The following is a 10396-nucleotide window of genomic DNA, read 5'->3' as shown; positions in this document are numbered from 1 at the left end:
AATGCTTCCACTGTCTGATCAGCGCAATGATTTTCTGGTGTGTGACTAGAGATCTTGGAAGGTATTGTTGTATAAGTAATGGGGGCTTAGCACGTTGGGCTAGGGTTTGTTGTGTTCTGTTCTTTTCAAGGAGAAAGAGATACTTGGATTTTTGCTAGTTTTTAGGGATGATTTGCTTTCTTTCTGTGAGTAATTCTTCGAAGCCTGAAACGGCAAAAAACATAGGCTAAAAGTCTGTCTGGGTAAGTGTATGCTCTCTATTAAATGAACAAAATTCTCTGTCTGTAGAAGCATAGGTTTAACTGTATCCTCCAGTTCTATATATTAGTTCCATTATATAGTAGTAACCACATCTCTAAGTGTGTTCTTTGCTTTGCTACGGCATCATCTAGTCATCATCTGTATCCTCTTGTGATGAGGACCGTGTTTCCCAGGCAGTGCTCTATGCATCTGAATGAAGGGATCTTTTAGTTTCAGGTATCAGAGCTATCTGCCTGCTATGATCATAGTGTTCGGTATTAGGATTTTAGGATAAGTTACTGCTTGCTTTCTGCAAGCATGTAATTAGGTGGTGTTTTACTGTCCTGGAGGAATATTCTATTTCTTTCCATTTTCAAATGTTTGGTCAGTCCATATGTGGCAATAGAAAGGCGCTCTACTTTGTTACCTCACTGTATGGAAAGGTTTTATGTATACAAAAAATATAAAGACCTCAATGTGTTTCCCTTCATTTTCCTAGAAATTAAGAATAATTAACTTACTAGTGTGTAAGCAGTTAAAAATAAAAAAAATGACTTTTAAGTATACAGTATGTATTGCAGATTTTAGAGATGAAGAAATCAACTCGAGTGCGAGTTGAACTTGCACTTTAGCCTCACTGTGCCCAGCATTGCATCCTAGTGTATAATACAGCCTGCTTTCTGGCAAAGTAGCATGTCTGGACGCGAATGTTAGCCATTGAAATACATTCACATGAAGCCAAATTCTATGAAGTAAAGCACTTTTTTTTTTTTTTTTTTTTTTAACATAATGTATATTTATTCTTTGCTTACTTACCTTTCTGAAATGATGGTAGGAAAAAAAGGAAATGCCTCTCCAGAAATGTGCTTTTTTTTTTTTTTTTTCTTCCTAGGTGATTTGACATTCATTTCTTTTTTTGCTCACCTACCTAGTGAAGATTGTTATGTAAGAATTTCTATTTTGGCAGAGTCAACTTTCAAATATCTCTGAGAAATCATGCTACCAGAAGTGCAAAATAAAATATTTGTGAGCTGAATCCCCACTTCTAACTTAAGCGGCATTGCAAGCTTTGCAAGTCATGCAGTTTCTTTTATATACATCAGGTGTACTGCATACCTGATGGTCCTGAAGACAGCACTTGGCTGATAAATGTTTTTACAGCTCTCCTGCTGGCATATACCAGCTCAAGATCTGCTGCTGCAGATCTGCAATTTAATTTACAATGGAGTTGTCTGTTATGTGCCCAATGTTGTTCCTGCTTGAGGGTTTTGCTTTTGACTTCCCTACATGTAGAATAAGGTCTCAGAAACATACAGGATTTTTTCCAGTCTCAAATTAACTTGCTTACCATCCTCCAACATTGGGGCTGAAATTCTTCGCATTTCAGTATCATGACACTATTGGTTGCGATACTGATGTAAAAAGGAGTAGGAAAATCTGCCTGCTTTTACTACAGGAAAAAAATGTAGAATTGTTACTGAAGAGTTGGGCCTTTATTAGGAAAGCATACTGCACACATGCTTGTGCAGTTTCACCACCTCAGCGTGTTCCCTGTATCCAGCTGTACTGCAGGATGTAATACATAGCTGGTATTCACCTTCAAGATGTCAGTTCCTGCTTTAAACAACTTCTTCTCTTGTCTAAGAGGAGTGCTGTGAGGGCAAGCAGTCTCAGGAGCATACAGGCACACCTCACGGGGTGCCAACAGCATAGGGCAGTGGTGAGCAGTTTGGGGTCCTGCCTCTGCCGTGTACTGCCTTCTGTGAGTTGAGTAATGTGAGTTTGGTAATGGCTTTCTTTCTAATCGCTGTCCATTAATTTTGCATGCTTGATCTTTGCATGACAAACTTGTGGTAGAATGCTTGGATTTTGGAGATGCTGAGAGATTTTTCTGCAAATAGAGAATGTGATCGCTTTGTAAAGTGGGAGTGTGGGAATAATGTAAACTTCACTTCCATGTGCATCAGTCACTCCACAAGCTAAGGCAGAGAAATCCTCCTCAGTGTGCTATCAGGGTACAAGAAAGTCATTTGTAACTGTTTGTAAAAAGCAGCAGGTTTCTTAGATCAATGCCACTACTGAAGTACAAAGTAATAGTACTTCTAGAGGAGGAAGAGGATTGCCTTTTGAGTTACCATCTGCTCCTGGCCTGATTCCAATTGCTTCATGGTGAGTAATCTGAAGGCAATTTTTTAGAATCAATTTTGTATCACATTTTCACAATATGACATATGTAGCTGTAGGTCTTAAAGAGTGAGGAACACTCCACCACTAGCCTGCTCTCACTGTAAAAGTAAATCCTCTAAATTAGAGGATAGTAATTAGTAAGATTCATTGATTTGCTCTAAATATCCTTGCAGTGTCCTCACTCCATTGTGGTTCACAGAATGAAGTCTTTTTCTTTTTTTTTTTTTTCTTTTTTTTTTTTTCTTTTTTTTTTAATATGGCGTTTTCTAAATGATCTCATCCCTAAGGCATGGGTGAAATAAAGGTCAGTACAAATGCTTCCCAAACAATAACCAGTGTAAGAGGATCACCAAATCTTGAGGGGGGAGGAGGGAGAACCTACAAAGCGATCAATGTAAGACCAGAAATGTCATTTGTCATCGTGGAGCAGAGGCTGTTTGGAACAGAACTCACGCCTTTGTAGTGGGCAAGTGCTCACACAGAAGTCAAATTCCTGCTTCAAAGCAGCCCTTCTCAGTGAAGTCCTGATCCTGTTCAGGCCTGAATGCTAGCCATCCAGTGGCATATATGTGCATGTATGTCCATGAGAAAGTGTATCTTGAAAGATGCTTGGTCAAAGAGGAGGTATGGTAGGTGAAACAGTCATGAAATACTTTTCCACAAGGATTCAGTTCACTTTCCCTAATCTTTTCAAGGTCTGAATGGTTTATGGTATTAGGCAGAAGTGCATCTTTACGTGACTAAATTTAGAAAAATAGATTATGTACTTACATTATGGGCTATGGCTGACAAGCTTGCCTGCCCCTGAACTTCCAGCTATAGATGTGAGAACTTCCTGAGAAGCACTGGGATCTCCTCTCAGGCACAGCAGTGGGTCTTGCAGAAGCTCTGGCAAGGCTCCCTCAGACATCTCACTGCCTGTCATCCTTCTTGGACCTAAATGCACTGCTGAAGAGGAACATCTGGGCTACTATGTTGTGCCATGGCTTTGTTTTTCTACTTCACAACTGATAAAAAATCAGAAGAAAACAATTAGGAACAACTTGACCTCCATAAGTTTAGTTGACCTTAATAAGATTAATTATATCCTTTGGTAGGCAGATTCTCAAAAATTTCTTTCCCAAGGATGTTACAAATCAAGCTAAGAATATATGCAGATTCTTGCATATTTCTGACAATCAGGGAAAGGACATCTTTTGACAAAGGACAACCTTTGTAATTTGAGAGGAGATCTGCATTATGTCAGGGTAGCAGCTACAAGGCAGTCCTTTCTGTTTCAAGAGATCTATTAACAAAGGATGTATATGACAAGGAACAATTTGTCCTCCCAAGTTTTCTTCTATAATAAAGATATAGTAAATGCCTGCTTCTGGACAGACAATCTGAAGTGCAAGTCTCTCCTGTCCTGGAAGGCTGTGTTAAGTCTCAGGGTCACTCATATTCATGCTCTCCCTTTGGCTGATTAAATATAGATATATTTAATACAAGAGGGGATCATTTGAGAATGACTTCTTACTCCTCTGATATAGTCCAATAAATAGGCAAGATTTGTAGAAGATAAGATGTTCAATTGCTGCAGGCACAACTTGCATTTTGATGTAAATTCTCAGTACTTTGCATAAGCATAGTAACCATTGCTTGCCATGGGTGGAGCAAGGGAATCTCCTGCTGCCAGGTGACTTGTGAGAAAGGTTTGGCTTAATTGGCTAAGGAGGGTTTGTGAGGGATTACAACTTTATGACAAGGGATTAATTTAGATGATGATTATACAGTGTCAGCTTGTTTTGGTTCAGGAATTTTTTTTTTTTGTAATCTCTTGTGCCAGGAAAGCAAAATGTGACTTCCTTTGGAACTGCAGTCTAAATACAAGAAGTCACGAATTTGAAAGTTCAGTTAGGAAATTCCTCTTGACTTAAATATGTGTTGCAACCCTGAAATTATAGGTGTCCTTGAAAATTTAAGAGAGAAGAATACAAAGATTTCTATTCCGTAAGTAACTCCCAGTTTTCTATCAGATATGAGTAAGAGACATTATTTGTGTATGTTTCTAACGTGTACATTGAAGTACCTTCCAGTCCTTTACAAAAGGGGCGTACAGTGCTGTGTGCCAGGCAGCCTGGTAGATTGATCAGGGATGTGAGCAGACACTGACATTCCCTAGGGGAGCACCTTGTCTAGCTGACCCTGCTCTCCCCTTGTGGGTCAGCTTAAGAGAAGTATCTTGCAGACCCACCTGTCACAGCAAGATGAATCCATTTACTGCTCATTCACAAAGCACACAACAGTGGGCACTGTGCAAGGTTTGATGTTCCCACAGAGGGCAGTGACTTGAATTGACAGTCGGGTGTCTGAGTTTTGCTCATTTAGATCCACATGATGGAAATGCTTTCAAATCTGTGCATAGGCTTGCACTGGAGTGTGGGGTGAGATGGGAGCTGGCTGCTGCACAGCCTGGTGGTGCTTGCAGGAGCCAGGGAGAACCAGGCTGGGCCTCAGCTTTGCAGGCCGTACACATCAGCAAAAGGCATCCAGCACTGTGGCGTGTGCAGTATGGACACTTCTCAATTCAGAGGGTGTTGCACTGTGCACACAGCTTGGTGCACAAACGGAGGGAGGATCTGGTCTGGGTCCAGTACAGCTGGATTGCTGTGTCCCTTCTCCTAGCTTGGTAAAATCTACCTGTTTGTAATCTCTTCCTGTTTACATTTCTGTAACATTTCTGGTTCTCAGATGGCACTAGCTAGAAGACCCTGCTATGGGAATGGTGAAAATATGCTCCTAATAGTGTCAGCGTGTAGGACAAGTTATGGCGGTGAAGTTTTTATTTTTATTTTTTGACTTGATTCTTATTTCCCCTCCAGGAACCAAGAAGAGACTTGAGATGAAATCATGGTCGTGCTAAGCTCACTGAGAGCTGTGCCACTGACTTCAGTGTGGCTGGATTTCATTCTGAGTCACAGCACTCGTTGTGTTCTCTCCTCCTCGGTGGCAAAACTGTGAATGAGCATGGCATGTTTTGAATTAATCCCAATTTCTCCTGTCAAAAATGAGAATATATAGTATAGCTTGAACTGAATCTCCTCCTTTCACAGTATAATTTTGAATTTTTCTTCCCATTTAGTGTTATCTGGCATCCTGGTTGAAAAATTATGCATCTGGAAAGCAGCTGACTTCGATTTGGAAAAGGAGAAATACTTCTAACATGTCATTTCACTTAACATCTTTGATGTCCAAACGTACTCAGCTTTCTAGATCAGAACCGAGAGAATACAGTAATATATAGTCATTAACATTGAATTAGGCAGTGTGTTAATTGTCAGCTAGCACTGGGAACAGATGTGTTTTTGTAGAATGTCGGGCTAAATGCATTGGTTTTTTTTAATACAGCTTCTGTCTGGATTATCTATCTCTCTTAGAATTCCCTTCTCCTTTCTACCACCTTGTGTAACTGCTCTATTTTGTACAGCCAAGAAAGAGCACATATCTTTCACTGGAGCTCACAACTCCATCTCAAATTACCAAATGTCCCTGACTATTCAGCCTTTTGAAAAAGCCGTAAATAGAGATATAACCCACCTAGCAGCAAAAAGTAGATCTCCATAATGCAGCCTATGAACGTGGTGAGTTTATTCAGTTATGTTTCTGCCGTAGCTCTTATTTTCCTGTTGTTAATTTAAAAAAAAAAAAAAAAAAAAAAAAAAAAGTCCTACAGGAAAAGCCTTTTCTATTCTCAACTAGTGTTAAGAAATACTGCTGATAACTGGGCAGGAAACAAATTATCTAAGCTTCTGAAATTAACATACTAGGTAGAGTATGTTGCTGGGCCAAGTGAAAAGAGAACGGAATAAATGTGAAGTTTTGAAAAATGTCACTTTTTCTGTTGAGCACTGAAGTACCATCTTAAGTTGAGCACTTAAGTACCATCCTTAGCTCATACAGCTATACTTAGTGAATGTTTATATAAACGTGTTTAGGAGCTTTCTTTCTGAGCATTTTCCTTTCCCCTTTCAGCTTTCAATGTCCTGCATGCAGCAGTAACACAAGTACAATGAGAATGAAAGATGTAGACAGAAAGGAAGGAGAACGTGTTTTTTCCATATCTTAACATTAAAGAGGCTTTTATTTTTTTTTTTTCTGGAGGGCTTTTAAAAATATTTGAAGCATTTGCTTCATCTGTAGTAAAAGCAACAGACATATTAATTTTAAGTTGGTTTTGTTCCAGATTTAACCTTGTTGAAAATTCTGATGTGTTAGAAGATCTCCTGTCTATTTAAGGTGAAAATCCTCCTCTTTGACAAAAGAAACATATTACCATTTGAAAGGATGGTCAGCATTTTTGCTTACATACCTACCAGGTAATAATGACCACGTTGACCCTTCTTTTGATTGCTGAAGGCTTTTATGAATGCATTGATACTAGTTAAAGATGATGCTCAGTGCTGACTTTCATATAACGCTTTCATGAAAGTGCCTTTGAGAATGAAAGCGGTGGCCAGATTCTGATCTCTCTTCTTCAGATCTTACACTATTGGATTTTCATTTCCTACATCAACGTGATGGAAAAGAGAATTATGCTCATTCTCAGATTATGCATGAAATCTGAGGCTATTTCTAAAGAAAACATTGTATCTGTTAGAGAATTTTAGTCATTCAATTTAATAAGTTAAAATGACCTCTTTCTCTAGTGGAGCTAGCTGAATTGCAAAGCTTAGTGTCCTTTGGATAAGTTCCAGGAAGAAAAGTCACCCTGCAGAGTTTAAGTCTCAGCACAAAGCAAACTAAGTCCACTGTACTTGAACTTTAACTGCATTTATCATTAGGTCTTGGGTCCTAAATATGTGTAGATAGAGTAAGCCAGTATTTGGCTTGTGTTTTGGATGTGTTTCCAAAGCCTTAACATATGAGAAACTTAATGTAAGTTTTACAACAAGTAAAAATGGCAAAGAGGACCTTTCCCATTCTTTCCTGATGTTTCAAGAGTAACAAGTAGTAGAACACATTGAGCTCAGCCTGTCCAAGCAGCCACGTGGCACCCAGGCCTTCTTCAGCCTCCGGGAGCCTTCAGCCCCATCCCCTTCTGCCCTCGCTTCCGGAGTGGGGTAAGGGGTCTCCAGAATGTTGCATCTTTCATATAGCCTGCACAGCTAGACGTCTCTGCCCACCACCTTAACTACTGCACAGGAAAAGGCAGGAAGATGGGACTAACCTGGCACTGATCTCCTCGCTCTGGTGACCAGTGGTAGAACTTGAGGGAACGTCATAAAGCTGAAACAGGAGAGGGTCAGGTTGGGCGTTAGGAAACGGTTCTTCACCAGAAGCTAATCAGCTGCTGGATCAGGCTCCCCAAGGCAATGGCTATGGCAGCAAGCTGCTGGCGTTTAAGAAGCATCTGGAAATGCTTTCAGTCATATGGTCTGATTTTTGGATGGTGCTATGGGGAGGCAGGAGTTGGACTCAGTGACCCTTATGGGTCTCTTCCAACGCAGGGTATTCTATGATTCTACAAAAGTTCCCATGCACAGAAGCCCAGAAGGCACCACGGCATCTGCATTAACATTTCTGCTTACTTTTTTGACTGCCCTGGAGTAGAAATAATGTTTGCACAGTCACAGAACATTATTGACATCATTATTTCTTGCAGAAAATCATGATTTTTAGAGAAAATGTTGGTTTTTCAGGTCCTTATTTTCACAGTATGGCATGCTGTAGGATTTTTCAAAAAATTTTTAGTTAAGTGAAAAAAGACAACTGTCATGGGTATGTCCTTTGTGGCCAGGGAAAGGATGTATTGCGACTTCGACATTTAACAGGTTTAACGGCGCTATTTTTGATAAACAATTTTATGGCAGCACAGTTTTGTCTTGAATGACACAGCTGTAGTCTAGGAAACTAAACATATCTTTCCTAGTGTTGTTGTTTGTCAGAGGAACATTTTCAATGCTCACGTATCTCTGTATTTTTAACCCACCACAAAATGAAAAATTTTGTATGATGACGGCTTTGCAGTCTCTTGGTTTGTGTGTATCAGAAAGAAATTAAAATACAGACACGTGCTTAATAATAACTCAATTGAACATAACGTTTTATCATTGTCAAAAGCATTGGTGGAGGAATCCATCAACTCTTCAGATTTCCATACAAGTCAATTTGCTGTCTTCAGAACGTAACGCTAATGGCACTCAGTGTACACACTGTAATCCTTTAAAATAATGTGCATGGCAAACGGATATGCTCTCATGCATTAATAATTTAAAAGTTAATTTTAGGTACTTACTCAATACGATTAATGATGGATCAGCAGTCTTCTCCAGAGGCACGCTTAAAGAAGAGCATGCTGGAAGGCTGCCAGGGGCTGCCTGTGGGATGGTTCCAAAACACCTGAGCTCTACCCTTCTGGTCTTGCTCCAGCACTGGATGTAGTGTGTGCATGCGTAACAGCAGGCTATGGTGTTAAGGCTTCATATATGAAGTGCTTGTCAGGCCGCTGAGGTATCAGAATGTTGGGAAAGAAGAGGTATATTTTGAAGGACAGGAACTCCTGAGTGCAGCATTGAGGCGCCTGAATGGTTGACTGGCTGTTTGACTGATGTCTTTCCACGCACCTTTTTTGGAGGATTCTCCATATTGCCAAGCTGAAGGGTGATCCTCTGGGGTGGAAATACAGATGACAACAAAGCATATCAGTATCGTTATGTGGCTAAAGGATGTGCCAGGGCAAAGAGCGTTAAACAGTGTGCAACACAGGCAAGCACTGAAATCTTTGGCCTTGCCCATTGTAGGAGAGAAGCACACATGGGTGATGGGGAAGCCCATGGCAAAAACCCTGGCCAAGTCCAACAGGTACTGCTTATACTTTGTATGTGATTAAATATAGTGTGGGCATGTATGACCGTGATGCCAGGTATGCAGGTCCTGGTACCTGTCAGGTTGGAGGTGACTCCATCTCCAGAGCATGAGCAATGTCTGGTGAAAAGTCAGGGCAGGCCAAGATGGCAGTGGGATGACAGAGGTGACCTGGGGCCAGGAAATGGCAGTGGTACAGGACGGAATGGATGCCAACACTGTGTGGACATCTGGGAGGTGGCCAGAGGCAGAGAGCAGTGCCAGGAATGGCCAGAGATTGACTGGTGTGATGTGTGTGAGGAAATGGAAAGGTATGGAGCTGTCAGCAAGAGAGCAAGCAATAGGAAGAGCTGAAAACGTGGAGATGGGGGGAGAGGGCTGATAGCAAAACCATTCTCTTTAAGTACAGTGAGGTACAGCTAAGGAGGAAGGCAGAACGAGAGCAAGGGAGGTGATGTATCACGTTACATTTTCAAACACAGTGCCACCGGGATGCAACTGTGTGGCTTCGGGTAAGTGCACGGAGGTTTCTCCTGCTTCCCCTCGGTTCCTTCCATAGCGCTGGCCACTCTGTAGGAGGCAATACACTGCTCAGGAAACACCTCGGGTTGCGCTGAGGTTAGTGATGCTCTGAGGGAAGCGCTCAGCTTTGCTCTCATAGGAGCTTTCTCTCTCTCGGTCCGGGATCGCTCGGAGCTCCGGCGGGGCTCGGAGGTGACACGCAGGGAGCGAGCACCGAGCGCATCCGGCAGCAGCAGCTCGCAGCGCGGCTGGCAACGAGACGGTCGCGGCGCTGCGCGGCACGGAGAAGCGCTCCGGCAGCCCATCCCCGAACCGCCCGGACAGGCTGGAGGGGGAAAGCAAGCACAGGGCGCGCAGAGCGAGGTTCAAGAAAGAGTCTTCGAACAGTTCCGCACTCGCAGATACCCAGGGGCGTCCCTTCGGCTCCCGCAAAGCACGCTCCCGCTCTACCTGTGCGCGTGCTTTTGTTCGAGGCCATCCGGCCCCGACACCCCGCGCCGAAGGGGGCTGCGGCGGGGCGAGCGCCCGACCCCTGCCCTCGGCGACGGCACGGCGGCGGCGGGACGCGGACCGGGGCTGCGGCTGCGTGCGGCGGGGGCGGGCG

General features: G+C 42.4%; 1 protein-coding gene across 1 annotated transcript in view; it reads left to right on the top strand.

The window, feature by feature from the left end:
* Positions 1 to 218: 218 nt before the first annotated feature.
* GRB10 (growth factor receptor bound protein 10) overlaps positions 219 to 10396 on the top strand; it is a 147029-nt gene continuing 136851 nt past the window's right edge. The window contains exon 1 of the mRNA XM_042868982.1: positions 219 to 242. The gene's annotated coding sequence lies outside the window, so the exon portion shown is untranslated. The remainder of the gene's footprint in view (positions 243 to 10396) is intronic.

Source organism: Lagopus leucura, unplaced genomic scaffold, assembly GCF_019238085.1.
Source record: "Lagopus leucura isolate 7727_CA_CO unplaced genomic scaffold, USGS_WTPT01 Super-Scaffold_100002, whole genome shotgun sequence".
In the NCBI taxonomy this organism is placed as follows: Eukaryota; Metazoa; Chordata; class Aves; order Galliformes; family Phasianidae; genus Lagopus; species Lagopus leucura.
This window is presented reverse-complemented; position numbering and strand designations above follow the sequence as displayed.